Below are 19,875 nucleotides of genomic sequence, written 5' to 3'. Positions count from 1 at the left end.
TGTGTGTGTGTGTGTGTGAACTGTATTCTCTGTGTGTTTGGTCGACACAGTATCCTTTGGGGTTGAGGGCATTAACAATCTGAGGTGTGCTCCACCCACCACACTTACTATTGTCCACTCTACAAGAGCTGATGTCAACCACCATAGACTTATATACAACTCCTCAGCCCTATAAGCTGTTAAGCACATGCAAGAACTGTTACACAGACCTGGGAAATGTGTGCAGATACAGCTGTACCTCAGCTATGACATGGTCGATGTGTTACAACACTGCCATAATCCTCGTTGGTGATGTCTGCAGGTCCACATCCTGCTGACACACAGACACATGGAACACAAACAGAATACAGCATGTGAGAACACATTCACTTAGTGTTACTAACACCAATAATGCATCATGGCTGAACAGGTAAACACACACTCTGGTGTTTATCCTTTACAAATGTCAGATGATAGCACCTTAAACAGCATTAAATAGCTGCACTCTATTAAAGTCACCCTCTGCATCAGACCCATATTAGCATATCCCTGGATTGATGGTATGGATGGCAGGGATGTGGCACAGGTATCATTATATGCACAGGGTGTTCTGTGGGTTTGCCAGAAGCCTAGGCTGGGCTATACGGTTGACATCTTGTGTGTTTGTTTGGGGGGTGTTCATTAAATAGGCTGTGCAGGGGTGGTGTGTGTGTGTGTGTGTGTGTGTGTGTGTGTGTGTGTGTGTGTGTGTGTGTGTGTGTGTGTGTGTGTGTGTGTGTGTGTGTGTGTGTGTGTGTCTGTAGAGGTGACTTGTCTGATGGTGATGTGTGTGTGTTTGCATGCACACTGTCACTCCATGTGGGCGCCCTACACAGGAGTATTTTGGACAACTGTGGGCCATACATGGCAGGATGTACAGTTCACCATGTCTGGCCATGGACACAGGAAGTGGGCCTGCCAGGGATATCACTGGCATCACCAGGGCCAAGTTGAGATGCAGTACTACTCTCCGATGGTGACTGCCGCCTTTTGGATCTGAGTCCCTGTTGGGACCGGCCAGGACCACATGCCCATGGCCTGCTGCATCATGGCTTGGACAGCACACCCCCTTCAATAGTGCTGGTGATACTGGCAGTAGACGAACATGATGGTGCACGGCCACATAGAGCCTCAGCTGATCATGGTGCTGTCCTACGTCCACATGGCTGCTGGCTATTGTCCGTCAAATGCTCAAGCACAGATATTCCACTGCCGAGGAGTGCTAAGGTCTCTCCACACCATCTATCCATGACCTCAGTATGCTCACGGATGGCCACAGTGAGTTCATGAATATTGCCATGGACATCAGGGACATGCTCATCCACGATTCTGTGTATATGTCTGGTGTTACATTCATTACATGCCTGTGCCTCCATGATGGCATGAAATATGCATCTGGTGACTGCTTCTGTGGTACTTGCAACAGGGGCATGATGGACTGCAATCTTCCTCAGAGCACCCCTACCCATCTGCCTATGTGGGACCTCTGGCTATGGCTAGTGACTGCACCCTCAGTTGCCATAGTTAACACAGTAGCCTGTTTCTTGCCACCACTAACCAACTGTCCATTATCTGTGGCTGTGGCCACTGGTGACAAGGTATGTGAAGGCATTGTGACTGTGTGCGGGGATGGGGTTGGCAATAGTGGGATGCCAACCGATGGCACAGATTCGGCCCATGTCAAACTCACCTGTGGCTCAATATGAGTATCATCATGGCAAGAGTTTGCAGAAACACTGACATTAGAATCACAGTTGGAGGGACCATGGCCACCATGTCCACTTGTGAGTAATAAACAACATATGTAAATTACTACCTGCACCATAAGGTTTGCTGGTATACATGCACACGCGCACACACACACACACACACACACACACACACACACACACACACACACACACACACACACATATACACATACAGGTGAGGTGCCTCAAAGGCATTACACTGACCTCATATTAGCTGACTGGTGACATTCACAACACACAGTCAGACAATAACATACACACTCTGGACAGACCCTCAGCATTATGTAGTGCAGCCCTTTCCAATTACTGTTACTACTAATATACACCTCTGGGATACATGAGTGGTGTTAGTAGGTGATGGCCCTTCACCTAGCACACACTGGACCCATGTAAATTATTCCTGTTCACCTGTATAGCACTGTGGCAACTCCTACAGAACATACCACCCAACTGTAAAGGGTTTTGCTGATTGTCTAGATGTGTAGCTCATATGTTTGATCTGTTCCTCATAACTCCTGTATTTGGCTGATGCATTATTGTGTTGGCCAGTGGATTGGTGCCACTAGTTAATGCCCTAATTTGAGGTACAGTCTGCATAACCTGCAGTACATGCATGTTAAAACAATGCTGGTTACTCAAACAACTTCTCAAGCTCACAGTGGATATAGTAAGTGTACACACACCTGTTAACATGCCAGGCTTTTGGTATATATTATATGAGATCTCAGAAATCAGGTCATGACATTGCCATCATTTCATATGACATATAACCTGTACAATCCAAATGAAGAGAATACACATCAGTTACAAGTAACATATGGTAAATGAAATAGGTACAATAACCTGGTTGCATGAATGTGTACACCCTTAAAGTAATACTCTGTTAAAGCATTTTTTGATTTAATCACAGCATTCAGTCCTCTTGGGAAGGTGTCTGTCAACATGGCGCATCTTGACTTGCCAATGTTTGCACACTCTCCCTTACAAAACACCTCCAACTATATCAAATTGCAAGGGCATCCCCTGTGCACTGCCCTCTTCAGGTCACCCTGCATATATCCTATTGGACGTAGGTATTTGCTCTGGCTGGGCTAGTACAGAATGTTGCATGTGTTTTGTTGAAGCTATCCTTTTGTTGATTTGGATGTATGGTTTGGGCCATTGTTGTGTGGAAAGGTGGAATTCCTCACCATCCACAGCTATGTGGCAGACACCAGAAGGACTGAAGCCACAAGGGAGCAGTGTTTGAAACTGTTCATAATCCCCTCCAACCTGGCTACAGCCACAGTTCCAGCTTGTGAACAGCAACCCCAAAGCAGGACACTGCCATCACCATGCTTCACCATGGGGGTGTTGTTGTTGTGGTGATGTGCAGTGGTGTTATTGTGCCAAACAAACCTGTCAGAATTATGGCCAAAGAGTTCAACCATGGTCCCATATTACCATAATACATTTTCTCAGTTACTTTTTGGAGACCTTGTGTATTGTTTTCAGACTTTCTCTAGGTCTGGATGTTGTTTGGTCTGAGGAACTGCTGCCATCTTCCAACCCTACCCTATAGGCAAGACATATGGAGACCATGGAAGATTGTTGCACACCCAGTACTTGCTGGAGATTCCAACTACTCCTTCACTGTTGCTGCAGGCCTCCTGGCAGCCTCCCTATCCAGTTTTGGTCATGTATTGTCATAGAATTTGGTGGGATATCCACTCCTTCACAATGTCACTGTAGCCCCATATTTTCACCATCTTTTGATGACTTTCTGCACCATCTTCCATGGTATGTGCAATGCTGTAGAAAAGTTTTGGTACCCTTCTCCAGGCTGATACATCTCAACCATGTGGCCCCTTAGCAGCTTTGTCAGCTCTATGTGACTGTTGTTGTAGAAGGCAACTGGGTATATAGGTTCATAGGTTCATAGGTAGGTACCAGGCTATTGGCCCTAGGGCCTATATAAGCCTAGCCAAAAAGTACCCTGGCTTTCACCACCCAAGAAAATTATTTTCCTGTGCCACTGTCGAGCAGAGCCACAGAAGTGATCTCTGGGGTGAATTTCCTATCTCCCACCCAATCATCAAAATTTTTCTTGAAGAGTGCTAATGAGGAGCTTTGTCTGACATAAATAGGTAGTTTGTTCCAGAGAATGGGAAGTCTCTGGGACAGGAATCTATCCCTCATCTTCTGTTTATTGTGGTGATAAGGTTTAGGTCCCTAGAGCATGTAGCTTGGAGGGATTGGAATTTCTTTAAGTGGAGCATGACCAAAAGCTCTGGGTTTGACATAGCTTTGTGTGCTAGGCAGAGATCGCCTCTGAGTAAGCGATATACGATGGAGTAAAGCTGCAGTTGTTTGAGACAGTCTGCATAGGGCATCTGTTTGAGGCCGTAATCCTCTTTGTGAGATGTTTCTGTGGCCTTTCCAGTTGTTGTAGATGTCCTGTGAGGTACATACCAAAAGGGGTGTTGTACTCCATAATGGGTCTAATGAGTCATGAGTAGAGGGGAACAATGACCTATTTTTTCCTGGATGAGAAACCTTTTGTGATGAGGTGTGCCATATAGAAGGATTTCTTGACTACTGTGGCAATGTGATTATCAAAGGAGAGACTACTGTCCACCTGTGTCCCAAGGTCTCTTATCACACTTTCGGTGTTTAGTAGACTACCAAAATGGATGACAATGCATTTTTTGGCATTGAGTTTGAGGCCATGACTTTGACACCAGGCATCTGTCTCAGCGTGGGCCTATTGTGGGATGTCCACATTGTTAGGAGTTTCGATTATGGCTCCTAGTTTGCAGTTATCTGTGAACTTCATTAGCCAAAGACCTTCTGTGTTAGCCTGTACTTCAAAGAAGTAGATACCAAACAGGAGAGGACCCAGGACTGAACCCCGTGGTACTCCACTTGCCACTGGTCTGAAGTTGGATCTGGAGTCTGCTACTTTCACAGTGTGGGTTCTGTCAGTGAGCCAGTTGTCAACCCTTCTTGTGACATAGGGATTTATACCTAGTTTAGTGAGTTTATCTAGAGAGTGTGGGATGGTGTCAAAAGCCTTGGTGAGATCTAGATAGGATGTGTGAACCCCATTATCTTCATCTATGGCTTTGGTGACCGCTTGAAAGAAGTCTATCAGGTTTAGGAGACATGATCTGCCTTTTACAAACCCGAACTGGGTGGGGTCCAGAGTTTGGAGATTACCAATGTCATTGTTTATAAGTTCCATGATGATACATTCCATAGCCTTACAGACGAGACTTCTCAGGCTAAAGAGGCAGTAGTTTCCAGGGTCCATGGTGGCTCCCCCTTTGTGGAGTGGGATAACAGTAGCTGTGCTCCATTCAGTGGGCACATAGCCTGAGGTGAGGCTATGATTGAACATGCTACTTAGATGGTGTGCCAGTTCATTTTGTAGTTCATGTAGAATGCAGCCTGGGATTTTGTCAGGTCCCATGGATGCTGTGTTCTTTGCTTTGGAGAGTGTATTTTTTACCTGTGCAGCCGTGATTACAGGAACTTTGCATTCTTCTGGTATAGAGATGGGCCCTTTATCGGATGAGAGGGGGTAAAGTTAGCACTGAACCTATCTGCCAGGATGTTAGGATAATCCTGGTAGGACAGCTGACCTTTATTTCCTGTTAAGCAAAGAGTCTCTGTAATTGATGGCAGGTGTGTACCCAATAAGATGTACTGCTGTAGTTATATCGAGAACTGCCTTAATACAGTAGTAGCTTCTGCCTGTGCACACATATGCATCTAGTTTGTTGTACTATTGTTATATGTCATTATTGTTCCCCTAACAGATTTGTTTGCTTTACAATTGAATTGTACAGGTTATAGGTCACATGAAAGGTTGACAGTATTTTGAAATTGTCCATTGTGTTCTCATTTTTGTATATCACAAATACTTGGCATTCTAACAGGTGTGTACACCATTTCTATGCACTGTATACCACTAATTTATATACTATGACCTTAGTTTTGGGCATTTGTCCTCCCATTTTGTTAGTCTTTGTCCTGATGTTCTGCAATGACAGGTTGTGAGGTATGTTACGGATATGTGACATCTCCTGCAAATAGGCCCCTGTGATGATCACCATGATGCAATGCAGTAAACACCACCGCAAGTGAACATGCAGATATTGCCAAATGGCTGAGTATACCAGTTGTGTGCATGGTCATATGCATTAACTTTAGCATGTCTGGGGTACTGGCAAGCCACAACAGGAAAATCTCATACTTACCAGCTTCAGGCTGCTACCCATGTGCAGACCAGAGGGACCTATGCAGTTGTGAGGAAGAGGTATTTCAGCAGATTCACTTTAGGCATTGGTACAAGATGAATGCTACATTTCTGCACAGGTACAGTACACACTATGATATTGCACAATTTGCAGTCCTTCACCATAGATGTGCAGTTGCGTGCATTACTACACCCCACCCACTAATCCATTTTGCACTGACATATGCATCTAGAGACTATATAGAAGACAGTTTAAATGCTACCTCATTGCATTGATGAGCACTTTGGCCTTACCTGGACACTTCTCTACTGTTGCCTGGGTGCCACCCACCTCCATGACGGATGCTTCCTGTGTTTGAGGTTGTGTGAGAGCTACCCCAAGGTTGACAAGGAGCTCTTTTGTCACTGTAAGTGAGGCCTGTGTGGCTGGCCCCCCACTGGTAGCAGTACGGTCCCTCACTACAGCAGCAGCCCTTTGCCGGGCATGACATATCAGGTCAGCTGCTCTTTGCCTGACCTAATCGCATGTGTGTCCATGGTGGCCCAAGATGTTCACTCTGTGGATGATCTCATCCTACAGGGCAGTCTGCTCCAGCAAATTTTGATGGCTACAGCTAAAAAGGATGGCATAGTTTAAGATTACAGCTTCTGTGATGGCTGCTGTCTCCACATCAGTGTTAGGTGGTTGCTGCTGCATGGCACCATGGCACCAGGAAGACATAAATGGAGAAACACATCACATGACATCAGATATTGCCCAGAGTTCTTTACAGAGCCAGGGCATGAATATCGACTATCATTAGCCACAACTTACAAACACAGCATACCCCTATACCTAGCCGCACTATCTGAACATGCATTGTACTCATGGTCCTGATGTGTCATGTTCCCCCAAAAAGGGTCAGTACATTTCATAAACCACCATTCATCATTCACATTTGTGTAGAGGGATGACATGTTCCTTGCAGATTAGATGTCAATGGTGCTCTGGTTTTACTTGCATACAGTGTGTAATGGAGCTGGAAGCATATGTCCAGGTTCATGAAGGATGCAGACAGGAATGTTATCAGGTCCCAAGGGGACTTGCTTTTGTTAACTTTGATTAGGCAGTTTGCACCTGATCCATGATGATGAGGGGAGGGGGTGCATGTGCTGTGCATATCCACCTATACTGATGGTGAGCCAGGGGGGTGATGCTTGCCCTAAACCTGTCTGCAGCAGGTTGGTTGTAGCTATAGTGCATGTGTAAGTGATGTGATTGACCACCATTACAGGGCGGGTTGGGTTGTTGCCACTGAGACTGCAGACATATGTGAAGATGGCTTTGTGAGTGCCCTTTGTCAAAGGAAAAATATACTTTAAAAATGATCAAAACACGGTAGGTTCAGGTTAAGGCACTTTTATCTTGCAGCAAGGAGACAAAAATGTGCTAGTACAGAGTTTGTCTCAGTAGAATCAGGAAATGCAAGCATTTTTATACATTTTTTAATAAGACATTACCTACCTAGCTGACGTAGTAAATCACAAGTTTTGTCATCATCATTTTGTAGTGATTGTTTTTACAGTATTCTGCTGGTACTATCAATTTTTGTGAGAAACTTCCTAAGAAAAACAACGTGGCCTTGGCTACCACCGGTTAGATATATGCAATGTTACCATTCAAAGTACTATGGCTAATTCGAGCACAAAGCAAGTATAGATTGCAGTTCATTTCTCTAACAGTCCTTTGTCTATGTTATCTCTAACTTCTGCAGCAGAGCTGATTGTTTAAAATCATTACATTACAGAATATTGCATTGTTCATTAATTTCTTCCTGACCTAGCAGATAATCACCTGTTTCTCAAGTACATTTCCAAAAGACATAAACATGAATATTGCTGTGCTAGCAATTACTAGGTCAGAGGGCATCTTGCAAGTTTCAGAAAACACACTGGAGTTTCAAAAAACATCTTTTAGTCTCATATGAAACTCAACTGTATATAAAACAGTGCATATAAAATAGAATGAAAAACATGTTAACTTATTCAGTTTCTAATTAGCATTAAGCACACACATTAATACATATTTTTCTGACATTTCCCCCCTGTTAATACTTTTTAATTCTATTTTCAAAAGAATAAACAGTTTGCTTCTTCTCCTAACCTCTTCCATTCAGGATTTGCAGTTAAGAGAGTCATTCAGTTTAAACTTATGAAAGTGTTTCACATTCTAACAATTCTTCAATTTCAGTACTTTGATACAAAGTCTCAGAAACTGATATATCTATAAATTCTTTGATTAACTTTTTCATGCAGGGAATACCACAACAAATGCATGCTCCTAATAGGAGTAATCCCACACAAATGGCAATCAGGATGTTCATTAGGATGGAACCCCACCCCCCAAACAAATTCTGGAAAAAGTCCGTCAGAGGGTTTGGGCCTGGTTTGGTCATAGCCGACACTTGCTGTATCACCTCAAGGTGGTCATTTTTCTCATGTTGATGATCAGGTATATACGCACAGCACTCTTCTTTGATTAAAGCACATGTACCACCTCTCGCCGCTAGGGTGAAGTCAAGAGCCATTCGGTTCTGGAGCACTACAGTTCTCATAGCATTCAATTCATCAGTTATCAATTCAAGAACAGAAAAAGTTGCATTACTCATTACTTCGAGAAGTTTAGACAGATTTCGCAGCTCCCAAATTGATTTCATTGTGCCATATGCAGGTAATATGCCTGCCCACGATATGACAGCATCACTCAAGTCCATGTGCGTCAGCTTGGTACCCATGGTATGATGGTCTTTCCAGCCCGCCTCGATCTGTCCCACTGGATTTTCAGGCTTCCTGAGAGCTTTCTTGGCTACATCTCAGGTATTTTGAATATTTCCCTGTGGCAAAGCTGCAGTGTGTCGTATGGCTGGGACCAGGTACCCCAAAAAACAACTGCCGGACCAATTCTCAGGTAACCATTTATATGCTTTCTTACCACATACAAAATAACAATCCTCTACCTTAGTAGTTACTTTGCTATGAAATGGCTGCTCTGCATGAAACATTTTCCTATCTATTACAGATAGTTGTTTAAAAAGTACAGGATTACGTTGCACTTGATCAACAGTCTTATGCATGGACTCAAGAAATGAGTCATAATTCGAATTACAAACTGTACCCATTTTGTTTGCTTTGGTATAACATTTGTAATGTACAGTTACATTGCACCTGCTCCACAATTGTGTCATTCTTATAAAAACATACAATTCCCTTTTGTGTCACAGGCAAATACAGTGCTACTTTATCATATGCTTTGATAGCTACGGTGTCATAAACCAAATTTTCACAGGTCTCATTGACCCCTAGGGGGACTGCAGTCATTAATAACCCCCTGTATGCTGTTGGTATGGCTGTGAAAATCCAGCAATTTGAAACATTAAAAGTCTCAGCATACACACGTGTAATTGCCTGATAAGTGTTAAAGTTCGGGTGCCAGTCTATGGTCGGCTCATCACATTTAATCAGTTCAACTTTTGTGGTTGGGAAAAGGAAAGGCCACAACAAAATGTTATCAGTATAGCTGTCAGAATAATTATGCAAGTTTTCTGAGGTTGTTCTGCATCTCTGTTTGCTCTATACCTGGTCATTTTGTGCTCGTTGTACAACAGTAACAAGGTTTTTGTCCAGTTCAAAGTTCTTAACCAGTTTACAGTGTGTCAAATGAATCCAGGATGCTCGCTCCATGATCTTAACTGCAGTGGGTGTCAACAGTAGTACCTGGTACGGCCCTTCCCACTTCAGAGAACTCCAGTTTTTTCTCTTCACCACCGTCACCCAGACCCATGCGCCTGGGGTTACTGCTGCTTCCGATGGTCTGGTTTGCTCTTTATCTGAAACAGAATTTAACTGCAAAAGTTTGTTATTCAAAAATCGCCTCATATACCCTGCAAGTGAACTGTCAGCCTCCTGCTCTGCAGGCATGAGAGGTTTCCATTGAGGTGTATAATATTACCTCCCAAACAGAACTTCAAAAGGATTTAAACCTTTTGCATTTGGAACAGTTCTCATGCTCAACAGTGCCAGAGGTAAACAGTGCACCCAGTTCTTTTGTGTCTCACTAATTAATTTTCTAAGCTTATTTTTCAAAACCCCATTATGCCTCTCTACTAATCCTGCAGATTGGGGGTGGTATGCGCAATGATTTTTCAGAGAAATCCCGAAATAACGGCTAAGTTGTTGTATAGTTTGATTTACAAAGTGTGTGCCATTGTCACTATAAATCTTTTCCGGTATGCCAAATCTAGGAATAATTTCTTTAACGAGGACTTTTGCAACAGTAGCTGCATCTGGATTTTTAGTTGGTAAAGCTTCCACCCATTTGGAAAACATATCTATAATGACAAGGCAGTACTTCTTATTTTCGCATTTGTTCAGCTCTATAAAATCCATACAAATAGTATGGAATGGATACGGTGGTATAGGGAAACTCCCTTGCTTAGGTTTCAATGCCCCTTGTGCATGATGCTTGTTACAAACATGGCATGCTGCACAAAAATTTTTTGTGTAGTTTGTAAATCCATACGTCGTAAACACTCGATTCACTAACTGTACCATCCCCCCTGTTGAGACATGGCACTGCCCATGGCTCAACAAAGCTGCATATCTAAATAAGTTAGATGGTAAAATCAGTTTCTTTTCTTTGGAGATGTACAGTCCCTTCTCAAGGATTGTTCCTTGTTTTATCCACTTCTATTTTTCTACATTTGTAGTAAGTGTCTGCATTGTTTTTAACATTTCTAGGTCTAAGATCTCAGATGGTTGTAATTCCTCACTCAAAAGAAAAACTTCTGAAGCTGAAGCTGCTTGTTTTGCAGCTGTATCAGCCCTCACATTACCTTTTGAAATCCTAGCCTGTTGCTTGGTATGAGCTACGCATTTGCAAATAGCTACTTTCTGAGGTAACTGAATAGAGTCTAACAAGTCTAAAATAAATTGGTTTACCAGTAGATGTTATCATTCCTCTATTTTTCCACTGCTGCGCAGGGATATTGTGAAAGTCCAACAATATTTGCACAAGAAATGGCAAGTAACCTGGCGGGATTTATCCCACCGAAAGGCAGTCAGATTTTACTTTTACGTAGATGACATTCTGCTGGCAGCCCCCAACCAGCAAGAATGCAGAGAGGATACCATAGCATTATTACAATTTTTAGCCACTCAAGGGCACAAGGTAAACAAAAACAAACTGCAACTGTGGAAAAAACAGGTCAAATACCTGGGATATGTAATATCCAAAGAAGGCAGGAAAAGCATACTGACTGTCAGTAAAAATGTTCACTCTCTTACCTTTTGCCAAGGTACATGCCCTTGTCAAAGCAATCAATTCTGCTGCTTGTGCAGATAAGTTGTGTGGTAAAGACTTTGCTTCTAAAATCTCGGTATCAGAAACTACTGCATACCCCACTAGATTCTGTCCTGTAAGACTCCTCCTACACGAGCCGTCCACATAGTATGTCACCTCGGCATCATCCAAGGGAACATATGTGAGATCTTTTCTAGGTAGTGTCTTTTGCTCAATCTCCTGCAGGCAGCAGTGCGGTTTGCCACCTGCAGGGATTGGGAGCAAGGTTGATGGATTCAAAGTTGTACATCATTCAATTGTCATATGATGTTGGCTCAACAGTATAGTCATACAGAAAAGATGTCTAGCAGGAGAAAGATATGCTACTTTTTCTTGCAGTAAAATAATCGCGGCTGCATGAGGCACTCTCAATGTGAGAGGGTGGAACAATACTACTGAGGCTGAAGCCTGCACTACCATTGCAGCTGCAACTACTGCTTGTACACAGTGGGGCAAGGATCGCACCACTGGGTCTAGCTGTGATGAATAGTAAGCCATGGGGCATTGTTTGTCCCCATGCTGTTGTGTTAACACTGATGTCACATAACCTTGCTTACAATCTACAGTTTGGAAAAATCGTTTATGATAGTTTGGTAATCCTAAAACTTAGGAAGAAGCTATCAGTTGTTTCAGTTTGCAGAAAGCTGATTCTGCTTCTGGTGTCCACTGTAATAAATCTTGTGCTGCCATCAGCTTTTTGAATATCAAGTTAGTCAGTGGAGCAGATTCCAAAGCATAGTTTGGAATCCAACTCCGACAAAAGTTAGTAGTACCCAGGAAGGACATCATTTCCTTCTTGGTAGTTGGTTTAGGTGCTTGTAATATTGCTGTTTTTCTGTCTTCATCTAATATTCTGCCTTCTTTGGGTGTTACATATCCCAGGTATTTGACCTGTTTTTTCCAAAGTTGAAGTTTGTTTTTGTTTACCTTGTGTCCTTGAGTGGCTAAAAATTGTAATAATGCTATGGTATCCTCTCTGCATTCTTGCTGGGTGGGGGCTGCCAGCAGAATGTCGTCTACATAAAGTAAAATCTGACTGCCTTTCGGTGGGATAAATCCCACCAGGTTACTTGCCATTTCTTGTGCAAATACTGTTGGACTTTCACAATATCCCTGTGGTAGTCTCGTATATGTATACCGTTTCCCCTGAAATGTGAATGCAAATCAATATTGACTGTCAGGGTGTATCGGTATTGAAAAAATGCATTGCTATTATCTACCAGAGAAAAATACTTTTGTTGAGGTTTCAAATCATTCAATAAAGTGTGTGGATCTGGCACTGTAGGTGCCCCGGGTATAACTGCGTCATTTACAGCTTGAAAATCTTGGACCATACGCCATTCTCCGTTTGCTTTCCTAACAGGAAATAAGGGTGTATTACATAGTGAATCAGGAGATTCTGTTAAGACTCCTTCCTTAAGTAAGTCTGCTATTATAGGTTTGATTCCTATTTCTGCATCCTTTCTTAAGGGATACTGTCTCTTCTGAGGTCTAAATACTGATTTTGGCATGATAATAACTGGTCCTGCTGTACGAATAAGTCCTACATCTGATTTCCCTGTTGACCAGAGAGTCTCTGGTAAGTCTCGTAAGGCTTTTTCCTCTTCCTCTAGTAAGAGTGCTACTCAGCTATCCTCACTTGCCTGGTAGTGTACAGCTGGGTGTGTCTGCATTATCCAGTTTAATTTCTGCTTTTGTACTCCCTGTTCGGGAAGTTCTAACTCTCTCTGCTTTTCCCACCTTGTGACTTTTTCTCCTAGGTCTGCCCACTTCAAATTTCTATCTTTAGTTAAACTTACATGTGGTAATCAATTAGATTTGTAAAGTGCTAGGAATTCCTGGGGCAATGAACAGCTTAATACACAGTTTCCTCCTCTGTCCCAGTACAAATTTCATAATACTAATCTGTTGGCATGGTTTCTAAACAGTTCTTGCTCATATTCTTTATCAGGTCCTGGTCTGTTACAGTAATATAGAGTACAATGCAACAAATGCCGTTTATCAGTGTCAAGCGAGGGGGATTTACTGATGGCTACATTCATCAGTTCTTCGATTACTGCCCCTGGACCAGTCGTAACTAAGTCCTGGCTGTACCAATAAAATGTTTCCCCCTCCGGTCGCACTACAAAAGTATCCATTTGTCACTGTGCCTCCATACCCTGCATAGTTGGAACTACGGCTATGCCAAATATCTGCATTAGGTCTCTGCCCAAGAGATTCACTGGGCATTTTGCAGAAACAACAATTTTGCTTTTCTGGGTCATCCCTGAAACTGGGTCAGTTATTGCTATGTTGTGGGAAAGTGGCTTCCGATACAGCTGTCCATTAGCTGCTTTCACTAATATGTAGTAAAGTGATTCTGAATTGTCTGGTAGTTTGGAAGGATGTATCAGGGTCCGTGAAGCCCCTGAGTCACACAGGAATTTAACTTCCCTCCCCTCTACCAGAAGTGTAACTTCCGGTTTTGTGTCTGCTAAGTAGAGCTCTAAGCTCAATAATGCTAAGTCCAAAATTTCACTTTCTTCATTATCTATGAATTCATGTACATCCTCTATTTCTTCTGTCACATCCTCTACCCCTTCTATCACGTTTGCACTTGTCTTTTCTTGTTTATTCCTATCCAGTGATTCCTGACTATCATATAGTCATTCCTCACCCTCCTTATCTTCTGTGGTTACCTTCTTATTTTGCTTGCAATCCCTTGCTAAATGTCCCTTTTTCCCGCATTTAAAACATTCACCTCTTTTCTTTCTCTCCTCAAAGTCCTCTGATCATTTATCAGATTGTTTGTTTCCATGGGTATTTTTCTTACCCTTCTTCCCAGTTTGTACTACAAAGACTTCTGATCCATCTTCTACTGCAAATACTTGAGTTTTCTTTTTCTTTTTGCTATTAAAATGCCTTTCAGCATGTCTTGCATATTCAAGTAGTGACTGTAATCTACTTGTACGATGGCCTACCATGTGCTTTGTAATAAAGCTGCTAATGGGTACAATACTGCCTTTTAAAAATGCATTCTTTAACTGTTGCTCATATGGGGAATCGTGTTTGGTCTTCAGGTACCTGCATTCCACAATGGTTATTAAAACATTCTAATAATCTGGCATAATATCTATCAACAGTTTCACCTTCTTGTTGTATTCACTGATTAATGCAAGTCCAATCAGCCCTAGGCTTCCATTTCTCAGAGATTCGGTCTGTCAGACCTTTCACTCTGTTGTCCAGTTCTGCATTACTATGTGGGAGTGGTCTAAGCTCTGCATCACGGAGATTCCAGTTACCACTGATCATGTGCCAATCTGGACCTACGATTTGTCTAACTACTTTCTCTACTTCCTCTCCATTTAAATGGTAACTTAACCTCATGTCCTGTAAGTCTTCTAAGAATTTTCTAAAATTAACTTTTGGATGGGGAATTCCCTCTGTGGCTTTCCGGATGTCTTCCGGTGTCCACGGTCTATATACTAGAAGAGTTGGATCCTGTCCTGCCTGTCCTGCCTGTCCTGCCTGCGGATTTGGTATTTCTATGAGTGGACATATCTCTTCTTCATTCATAGCTTGTGAATTTTTATTCATTTCATATAATTCAATATCCCCTTTTAAATTGCGTGTTCGAGACCTGGTCTCGATAGGATCTCTGACAAACGGTTTTGGCTTTGCAGGAACAGCTGGGTATAGCGGAGGTGGATCAGCTTGTCCACTCGCTTCATATTCTGGTAAGGGAAGCGGAGGGGCTAGAGGAGGGGATGTCGCTACTACCAAGTTATTGTCTTCTTTGTCTAAGAACATTGCTTTTGAGTTTGTAATCTTTTGTTCCCTGCGGTTTGCTTCCTCAAGCCACCTGTGTGCCTGAGGGACTCCTAATTGTCGCTGCTTTTTTAGCTGACCTTTCGTGTCTGTTTTAAGTTGTCTAACAAGTTTAATAAGTGAAGGTTTATCTAAATTACCGTCAAATTTGTATTTAACAACCCATTTTGTATAATACTTAATATTATTGGCACGCTGTAATTGCATATATTTCACGTCTTCGGTTAAGGGCGGGTGTTGGGGACTTTTCATGCACTGATTTCCCATGTTGCCTTAGCTAATTTAGAAATTGTTATGTAACCCTTTCTATCAAGTGGTACCACGATTTTACACCTTTTCACAGTTTATCTAGAATAACTGCCTACCTATTCTGTTTCCCTGATCTATGACAAGACAGCAATTTTTTTGTCCCTGATCTGCACATGCAAATCTCCCTGACAAAACAATACTGTAACAAGTCCCTGATCTAAAACAGAAATAAGGTAAATTCCTCCTTACCTGACCCTCCATGTGTTGATCCACCGGAACGTTGACTCGTCCTCCAATCCCAGATCAGAAACAGTGGCTGGCCTCTTTCGAACGACAATTCAGTCGGAGGTCTTTCAAAACAAAAGAGCCGATGTGGCCACTTCTCCGTACAGGTACATGCCACCGGGCCCAATTCTGACCTGAGCCTAGAGTGAGAGATATTTCCGGTCCGAAGGACCAAACCGTCAAAGGAAAAATATACTTTAAAAATGATCAAAACACGGTAGGTTCAGGTTAAGGCACTTTAATCTTGCAGCAAGGAGACACAAACGTGATAATACAGAGTTTGTCTCACTAGAATCAGGAAATGCAAGCATTTTTATACATTTTCTAATAAGACATTGCCTACCAAGCTGACGTAGTAAATCACAAGTTTTGTCATCATCATTTTGTAGTGATTGTTTTTACAATATTCTGCTGGTGCTATCAATTTTTGTGAGAAACTTCCTAAGAAAAACAATGTGGCCTTGGCTACCACTGGTTAGATATATGCAATGTTACCATTCAAGGTACTACGGCTAATTCAAGCACAAAGCAAGTATAGATTGCAGTTCATTTCTCTAACAGTCCTTTGTCTATGTTATCTCTAACTTCTGCAGCTGTGCATGTTCTCATACTTCGAACAGAGCTGATTGTTTAAAATCATTACATTACAGAATATTGCATTGTTCATTCATTTCTTCCTGACCTAGCAGATAATCATCTGTTTCTCAAGTACATTTCCAAAAGGCATAAACATGAATATTTCTGTGCTAGCAATTAGTAGGTCAGAGGGCATCTTGCAAGTTTCAGAAAGCACACTGCAGTTTCAAAAAGCATCTTTTAATCTCATATGAAACTCAGCTGTATATAAAACAATGCATATAACATAGAATGAAAAACATGTTAACTTATTCAGTTTCTAATTAGCATTAAGCACACACATTAATACATATTTTTCTGACACCCTTAGTGGATGTGTCCAATTTGTACTCATAGTTAGCCTTATAGTGATCTACCTGTGACCTAATATGCTCTTTCAGACAAAGGTTGATATGCTGCCCAGTTGGTGCCTGCTCTGACTTTGCCCTGTACAGCCAATATAGCACCACATTATGTGCTTTGTGCATTGCTGCTGTCCAGTAAAGGGGTTTACTCTACTTTGGTGGAGACATGTTTTACAAGTAAGGTATTGCTGAGGTCATACAGCTACGTGGGTGATCATATATCTGTTTTTAGTAGGCATGGACACAAGGTCATAACACAGTTGGCCACCTCTACAATTTCAACATGATAATCATGCTTATTCTAGTAACCGTGTCTGTGTCATGGCAATGCCACAACCAGTAGCTGTAGCAGTGTAACTCTGTTGGATGCACAGAAACTAAGATTGCACATGTGTACAACATGATGTTTTGCATTCCATGTCAGTTGTTATGAGGCAGCCAGGTAAACCTACCCATACATACATATGCACAAGTAATACCTGCTAAACATTTGTTCTATGTCAGTATGGCACACTGTAATTACACTCTTGCTGCTCATTCATTCCTGTCAACCTGTTAGGGCAGGTCATCTGAGGGACGCCACACATACATGGTGGGCTATGGGCCAAGATTAGTGACACTTTCTTCATATTGATGTTAACAAATGTACGTCATTTGATAGTACAGTAGCCTTTGCATTCACAGACATACCATGGAGGATGTCCACCGCTAATATGGCAGGCAGGGAGGAGAAAGGCAAGGAGTGTGGTAGTGAGGGTAGGACCTTTTAATGTTGCAAAACATGACTGGTATGGGGACAGAGCTAACCGATATGATGGACAGAAGAAAGGTGGACATATTGTGTGTGCCAGAGACATGAAGGAAGGGGAGTACAGCTGTGTGTATCAGAGTTGGGTACAAATAGTTCTATCATGGTGTGTATGGGGGTAGACATGGTGTAGGAGTTAACCTGAAGGAACATTATGCCTAGGGTGTTTTTGGAGGTGATAAGAGTGTTGGGCAAAGTGATGTTTTTGAGGCTGGGTATTGATGGTGTAATGATGACAGTTGTTATTGCATATGCTTCACTAGTTGAGTGTGTGATGGGTGAGACAGGAGTACTTTTGAGTGGTTGGAAGAAGTGGTGATGAGTATACCCAAGGGTGACAGACTAGTGAATGCAGCAGAGTTTGATGTGCAAGTTGGTGAATGGGACAGAGGGGTTGCAGAAGTGATGAGTAGGTATGGTGTTAAGCCAAGGAATGCAGAAGGTGTGATGGTGGTAGAGTTTGCAAAATAGGTTGGACATGTCTGTGGTGAATATGTATGTTCACAAGACTGATGGGCGTAGGGTGACATACAAGAGTGGAGGGAGATGCACACAGGTGGATTATCTCCTATGCAGGTGGGCCTGTTTGAAGGGAATGGAAACTCTAAAGTGGTGACAATGGAAAGTGTAGTTGGGTAGCATGTAATGTTGGTCTGTGGGATGACGTTGGTGATCACAAAGAGGAGGAGTAGTGTAAGTGAGCACCACAAAGCAAATGGTGGATACTGTAAAAGGGCGATTGCGAGGATGGTTCAGGGAAGAGTTACAATAGGTAGTGGGTGGCAGTGAAGAGTTACCAAATATCTGGGTAACTACATCCGAGCTAGTAAGGGAGATGAGTAGAACAGGCATTGGTGTGCCATCTGGGCATAGGAAGGAGGACAAGGAGACCTGGTGGTGAAATTAAGGAGTACAGGGGAGTATACAGAGAAAGAGGTTAACAAAGGAGAAGTGGGATTGTCAGACAGATGAAGAAAGTAGACAGGAGTATAGGAGATGGGGTACATTGCAAAGATAATGGTGGCAAAGGCTAAGGATGGGGCATCTGAAGAGTTGTATGTAAGGTTGGACACCAAGGATGGAGGATAGAACCTGTACCAATTGATTAGACAAAGGCATGTAGCTAGGAAGTATGTTCAGTAAATAAGGGGGATAAAGGGTAATGGTGGAAACATACTCACAAGCAACGAGAGTGTGTAGAGTAGATGGAAACAGTACTTTGATGGGCTGTTGAATGAGGAGAATGAGAGAGAGAGAGAGAGAGCGAGACGGTTGAATAATGTGGGTATGGTGAATCATGACGTGCAACAGATTATCAAGGGGGAATTAGGGATAGCTATGAAGAGGTTTAAGAATGGAAAGGCTGTTGATCCAGATGATATACCTGTGGAAGTAGCTGGCCTAGCAGTGTCACAGTCAGTATTGTTGAACACATACTCCAGTAGTAGTCATATGTGAGCCATCCTTTCCTGGGGTGACTCAGTGGCCTGAGCTGTATTTTGTGTCACTGCAGACAGACACAGATGCTATGGCCATAGGTTCTGATCAGCAATATATCAGTACAGCAAGTCTTGTTGAGACATATATGTTAAACTTCCTCTTTCCCATTATTACATACCCCATATTGCAGTCCATTACATGCATACTTGTTTGACATACCTGTTTTTTTTCAAGTGTAGGTGGTTATACCCTGCTTGCTGTTCTTTGTTTTTTTTTTTTTTTGTCTGTTTTTCTCTCTCTCTTTCTCTCTCTCCAGGATGTAGGGTATACACCTGTTTTGCATAGGCAGCAGCTTGCCTTTTGTAGGTAATGCTCATGGGGAGCTGATGGCCTGTGCACCTACTGGAGTCCCCTACTTGCTGACTGCATGTGGAAAAGCTGTGGTATTATTACAATAGCCAATTGCATGGCAACACACTCCTATAACTGAGCTCTTCATGTGGACATTGGCCCTTTACCTTGCCTGTGAGGAGGCCTTCATGGAGTGTGTGACAAACAGCATCACAGAGGGTAGTTGGAAATACTTCTTACAACGAACACTGTGGAGAGAGTCCGACAATCTGGGGGAGAATGTTTCAGACATTGGGACTGAATGTAAGTATTGCTGTTATACATTTGATGTACTGCTAGCTTGACAGGGTTTGTGTGGATATGGCTGTTCTGCATGATTTTAAGTATGACAGTGTTATGCAGTTGACATAACTCAACTGTAGGGCTATCCGCAAACTGGCCAGAATTTGGAAACTAATATTTGGCATGTTACACATTTTTTTTGTTGTTGGAAATTCAGTAGCATACTCTGAGGATTGCAGTCAGAAAACGGTAACATCCATTTGTGTTTCTGACTTCATATCCCTCAG

Source organism: Protopterus annectens, chromosome 5.part0, assembly GCF_019279795.1.
Source record: "Protopterus annectens isolate FY-2018-M chromosome 5.part0, PAN1.0, whole genome shotgun sequence".
Lineage (NCBI taxonomy): Eukaryota > Metazoa > Chordata > Ceratodontiformes > Protopteridae > Protopterus > Protopterus annectens.
Note: the sequence above shows the minus strand (reverse complement) of the source record.